This window comes from Poecilia latipinna, unplaced genomic scaffold, assembly GCF_001443285.1.
Source record: "Poecilia latipinna isolate Pla-1442-1.1 unplaced genomic scaffold, P_latipinna-1.0 Scaffold726, whole genome shotgun sequence".
Classification (NCBI taxonomy): Eukaryota; Metazoa; Chordata; class Actinopteri; order Cyprinodontiformes; family Poeciliidae; genus Poecilia; species Poecilia latipinna.
Genome location: NW_015113342.1, coordinates 222,623 through 229,253, shown reverse-complemented (window position 1 = coordinate 229,253; position 6,631 = coordinate 222,623).

Here is a 6,631-nt window from a genome sequence, read left to right as displayed (position 1 = left end):
AGACATCAAGCCTGACAGCATAATGTAACAGACTGGATGTTCTGTTTTAGTGTTTTTACTACTTTTTTGTGTGGGAAATGTTTGTTTTTGATGTTGATTCCCCCTGTTCAGTAATCTCTGCTATATCTGCTGGTTGAGCTGTTGTTTGTCGGTTGCCATGGCAACGGGTCGTGCCGACATACAGAGCGAGAAAAGGCGGAATAGAAGTTGTTGGAGCTATTTTTTCTTTATTTCTTTATCCATTTGAATTTTGTTAGTTTATTCTTATATTTTTTGTATTATTTACAGAGTTTATTTGTAGGTTGATAATTGTTGATTTTATTTATTTTTTGTTTTATTATTTTTCTTATTTATTTTCTAAATTTAGACAGGCAGTAATGAGGGTCAATCCACTTTCTATAAGTGCAGGGGCCTGGTGAAGGACCACCAGGCATTTGGGTTTGGGGCCGATGGTTTTGACCAGAGTAAGAGAATGAGAACAAAGGAAAGTTTGAACTCTGTAATTGTTTGGTGATTTGGCTTGGCAAACAATCAGAAGTGGTTCTGTCTAGTTTGGTTCTTCACCTGTTTATCAGCTTTATTGTAGCTGTAGGTTCCTAAATAATGAAGCCATAAGCTTGACGCTCTCCGTCCACTTGATGACGAAAAACGTCAAAAAAAAAAAAAAAAAAAAAAAAAAAACAGACTGGGTCCTCTTGATAAAGGTTAACGGTTTACTTCAAAAATAAAAACGGTGCAAATGTTATTTTTCCACAAAAATAATCGAGTAAACAAAAGAGAGTCTTAAGCAGCGAGAGAAAGAAAGAGAGAGATCAAAAAACTGTGTGGCTCCACAACTGCCCAACTGATTCTGCCTGGCCACACCCTAAAATCCTTAACTGCAATTACATATGCAAATTTACAAGAAGGCCTTAGTATAGTCCAGTATAACAAATTAGTATGCAATAGAGATTTAACTTTTAATCATTTTTATCCAAAAAAACAAATTACCATAAGAAATATAGACATAATTTATCCTAAAGGTCTGAATGAACTAAAATTGAATTTAGGCTTCTACAGAAGCTTTATTGCAGCGCACTGCAGCTGCTGCAATTCCTAAAAGTTAAACAAGTGACAAAAACTGAGCTAATCCCCTCTGTTCTAAAACAGAGGGGATGAGTCACCTAATGAGTAGGTATGAAATAGATATTATGGTGTTACAGTAGCAGGTTGAAACATACCAGCAAAAGATAAAAAGAGAAAAGAAAGCGACATGTGGCCATGACAGAAACCATTGTGAACTGCAACAAGAAACTGAAAAGCTTCAACAGCAGATTATTCAAGAGAGACAAGTTCATCTTAAGAAATCAGAGGAGGACATGGCGTTTATTGACAACGCAACCAAAGAAATAAGATTCCTGCAACATGATGAGACGTTGGCAGAAAAATTTTTATCAAATGAAACATTCATTCCATGAATTCATCGGGAAGTATGAAAGCGATACTAGTGGTCTAAATCAAGATGTAGAACGATATAAGCAAGAGGTGAGACAGGAGAAAGATGCCAATTTAGAGAGAGTGAAGGAGAGTCAGCAGCTCATCAACGACCTGAGAGCTGAGAAGGAGGAGCTCTTCCAGAAAATGTCAGGAGAGGTCGTAATTCTGAAAAAGAGGGAGAAATACATACTAAATGAACTTGATCAGGTCCACTTTTCATATGAGGAGCTAAGGAGTAGGTACGAAACTGATATTATAGAATTGCAGCAGCAGGTGGAAATGTATGAGCAGAAGATAAAGCAGGGGGAAACTGCTCTTTCAAAAAGAGAAAAGGAAGAGAAACTTGTCGAGGAAACACAGTAGTCTGCACTGGAACAAACTGAAAAATTCCAGCAGCAGATGATTCAAGAGAGAAACGCTCATCTGCAGAAATCAGAGGAAGACATGGTGATTCTGGATAATCTGAGAGCAACGAATGCCCTCCTTCAAGAAAGCACAAATCAAATTCCTGCAGGAGAAGGGAAGTCGTGCCCAGGCTGAGTTTGAGAAAGTTCTAGGTTTGTACCAGGAGCTAAACCGTCGGCACGAAACCGATGTGACTACGCTCAAACTGTAAAGCTTTTGTTGATTCATATATATGTAATTGAATTTTTTATTTGTTTTGTTATATTCTTTTGGTGTTTTCTCATTTAGCTGGGAGTTGTTTGTTGTTTTTTAACTGACGTTTTGATTTGAAAAGAGTTTGTTTTTTTTGTTTTTTTTGGAAGTCAGAGTTGCTAAGCAATTTGTACAAACATCTGACAGTATCTGACTGTTGTCTGTTTAAGATATAGTACAGAGAATGAGCAAACATACAAGTCGCAGTTCAGTGAAGACAACTAAAGGGTGGTTCAACTAAGGTCCAAGCAATTAGTTAAATAGCACTCGGTTGATGAGGGAACAAGGTGGGTGTTTTATCGAGAATATTGTATTTATTGAACATACATTTTGTATTTTGATATAAAACGATGTTAATGTTTGATTAACTGTCAAACTGTTAAAGCAGTTGAAATACATTTTTGGTTAATTTGTAGTATAGAAATGTAGGTTAATTAAATACACGTGATGTAGATGTAATGTTGTTGCATAAAGTAGGTTTTTTTGAGTTAAAAGAAAAGGTTAGAACCTCTAAGAGCTGCTAATAGTGTTTCGTTTGTGCATTTGTAGCTCTTACGGTGTGTTCACACATAAAGGCTGTTAAATAAAGAGGAGTGAACCATCAGTTAAAGAGAACATCTTTTCGACCGGGACGCTACACAAACATCAAGCCGAAAAATACCAGCTGGAAATANGCTGTGTGAAAGAGGAGTTGGAAAAAACAAAAGAGGAGCTACAAAACACTCTGAGAGCTCAGATCAAAATCAGACCACCGTTTTCCAGAAGGAGGAAGTTTCACAGAGCCCAGTCGACCTAGTCAAAGGATCAAGTAAAGAGGTTTCTTCAGAGAAGGAACTCTTAGAAGACTCTTTACCAGGTCGTTCAACGGATCCGGAACCCACAGAGGAGACAGAGACTGCAGGAGAAACCGTACCGGAAGATTTAGACCATCCAGACCGCAAAACTACAGAGGACGGTAAAAAGAAAAAATCAAAAATTTCAATTTGGAAAAAAATACAAAACACTCTGGGGTTCAAGAAGTAAAAAAAGGAAACAAAAGGGTGAATAGAATCAAGAACAGGTATAATGTTCTTGATTTAATTTGACATAGTTAAGGAGAGGATAAAAATGCGAGAGAGGAACGGAGGACTGCAATCAAACGCATGGAGGTTGTTGCCTGTGTACAGTGCGCCCCGCGACCCTCCGTCAAGAGGAAATTTAAAATGTTTCCTCCGCCCCCACTGACAAACTAGAACAAAGATCTCTACCCAATCCAATTGGAAAAAACATGCGCAGCACGGTGGCGCAGCGGTTAGCGCTGTGCCTTCACAGAAGCGGTCTGTGTGGAGTTTGCATGTTCTCCCCGTGTTTGCGTGGGTTTTCTCCGGGTGCTCCGGTTTCCCCCCCCACATCTCCCAAAACATGTCAGTCACGTTAGTTGGTCACTGTAAATTGCCCCAAAAGAGTTTAAGAAACTCCAAACATATTATTGTTAAACTTGTAAAATTAGTTGAATTCGCCGTTCGTTAGCCCTTTTCCCTTCGTTGTTTCAGTGGAAGACGGCACACCACTCGGCTCAATGTTTATAGAACGTATTGATTTAAGAAATAGTAATGATTTCTGTTTGTTTTCACTATACTTGTGCTTTTATGGTTTGTCCTTTAGTTTACCTTTTCTACTCACTTTTCAAATTAAATTGCACTGAATTGTAGCTTGTTATACTGTTTAAATCTGCATTTTGAAAAACATTAGCAAAAAGGATCAAGCAGTGGTTTTTTTAGGGCGGCTGTGGCTCTGAGGGTAGAGTGATCGTCTTGTGACCAGAAGGTCCAGGGTGCAATTTAACATTAAAACCATGTAGAAAAGGGAAAACAGAGAACTTAATCAGAAATAATTTCCATTACAGGAAGAAATCGATTCTTAGATGAATATTTTGTGTTTTTGAGCTTTTGTGCTGTCTGCTTGTAAAAAAAAAGAGAGAGAGAAAAAAATGCAGTTATTTTTTTAAACCAGCGTCCCACTGATCTTAGGAGTTATGCTGTCGGGGCTTCATGCCTCTGGAACGGCCACCCGATGCAGACGAGTCCTAAGTGAGCGCAGCCCAAAGATCCTTCATGATGAGTACGACCACACTAAAGCCGTTTTCGCACTGCAAGGAATGGACCGGATTCAAAGTAAGGCCAACCGTGTTTGCATTAGAACTTCCGACCCGGCTCCTTAGAACCACAAGAGCTGTGGTTCCAATCGGACCGGCCAAGCGGGGCTGCTTAGAATTCAGCAGCTGATTGGTTTAGCGTCAGCCGTTGGTGGTTTTGCAGTCAGCCGTTGATCGGTTCTAGCTGGCTCTCACTAAACTGTTCTTACTGTATTTTGTAAAGAGGGCTCTTTTTAATATTTTTATTATTATTATTTTTAATTTGCGATGAATTCCTCTCAATATTCTGCTGTTACCTGGTCCCATGATGAGGTAATTTTTTTTCCTCTGCTTACTCGCTGATGAACGAGTACAGAATGAGCTCGATCGGTCAACGAGGAATGAGAAAGTTTTCCACCACATCTCTGAGGAAAAGGCTTCGGCCGTTACATCGAAACCATTGTTTAGTTTCAAAAATAATAACGTCAGGTACAGCTTCGATGCCGCCCTCAGTTATATGCAAACCCAACAGGGCTGCAGTACTGGTGGAACCGGACCGAAGCGTGCCGTTCCGTTCCTTGCAGTGCGAAAACGGCTTTCGAAATAATCCTGTAAATTTACAGTCAAATACTGGCAACTATAGACGCCAGAAGTTTAATGTAAATGCACAGTAGCTGTGCCGTAATTAATCCTGACAGTAGATTACTGTCAATGCAAGTACGGTATAGATACGGTGAAAGAATGGTTAAAAAAAAAATACTGGTACCTACAGACGCCAGTTTCTTTTTTTTTTCTTCTTTTTTTTTTTACCGAAAAACGGTTTAAAAAGGGGGGGGGGGTAAAAGTTGGCGTCTGTAGATACCATTATTTTACTGGAAATGTACCTTTTCCATCCTGTAATTACCTTTTAAAGTGGTTTACTGTAAGTAAATACTATAAAGACGCCAACACACCGCAGACGTTGTACCGCAAACAGCGTTTATTAGAAATAAGAGCGAGCTGCTATTCCTGAGGCTGCAGCTCGCGCCTCTAACAAACCGTTACATTCAACTGAATAGCTTCACTGCCAGGGGCGGATCTACTGGGGTGGCAGTTGCCACACCAAACGAGAACCTTGCCACCCCTGTTGCCACCCCAGCTAGCGACAACGAATTCAATAAATAGTTATGGACATCAAGCGCATGAAACTCTTTTTTCCGACAACATTGGATGCAACACAATGTAACCTGACACCTACTGCTGAGTAGCGGGAAGTGCTAGAGACAGAGCGCGAGACAGCAGCATTGATGGATATACAGTATATTATTGGACTGGACATTACGTGACTTGTGCGCCACACACGCGCCATTGCTGTCCATTGAGTCAGGAATATCGGTGGTCAGGAAAATACTACAACCACGCAAAGAATCAGAAAAAAGGACGCAATGTTTAGCAGTTAATTCAACCCTATGACAGCCATAGATAAAAAGGGCTTTCAGATTTCACAGGTGAGGAAAAAGTTTTAATTTAAAGAAAAAATGTGGGTCAGTTATACTAGCCTAACTGTTGCTGGCTTGCTATTGACTTTGATAGCCTTAACATGTGCTGCGCAGTTCTGTGTGTTTTGGTTCCGTTAGCACTAAACAACCCGCCCACCAAGTCATCAGTTGAGAAGCTGTTTAAATCAGCCAATCAACCACCGCGGTGGTCAGGCGAAAACTTATTAATAATCACAATAAAGACATCAAGCCTGACAGCATAATGTAACAGACTGGATGTTCTGTTTTAGTGTTTTTACTACTTTTTTGTGTGGGAAATGTTTGTTTTTGATGTTGATTCCCCTGTTTGGTAATCTCTGCTATATCTGCTGGTTGAGCTGTTGTTTGTCGGTTGCCATGGCAACGGGTCCTTGTGTAATGTCGACATGCAGAGCGAGAAAAGGCGAATAGAAGTGGTTGGAGCAATTTTTTCTTCAATTCTTTATCCATTTGAATTTTGTTACTGTATTCTTAAATTCCTATTTTTTTGTATTATTTACAGAGTTTATTTGTAGGTTGATAATTGTTGATTTCATTTTTTTTTATTACTTATGCATTTTCTAAATTTAGACCGGAAGTAATGTGGGTCAGTCCACTTTCTATAAGTGTAGGGGCCTGGTGAAGGACCAGCAGGCATTTGGGTTTGGGGCCAATGGTTTTGACCAGAGTAAGAGAGGTGGCATGAGAACAAAGGAAAGTTTAACTCTGTAATTGTTTCGTGAAAGAGGAAAATAAATCAGCAAGAACAATAAGTTTGGACATTGAACCTTCTTTTGCCAGTGTCGAGATACTTGACCCCAGTGCCTTAGGGTGCGTTCACACTGCACCCTGAAGTGACCCAATTCCGATTTTTTTTACGTAATGCAAC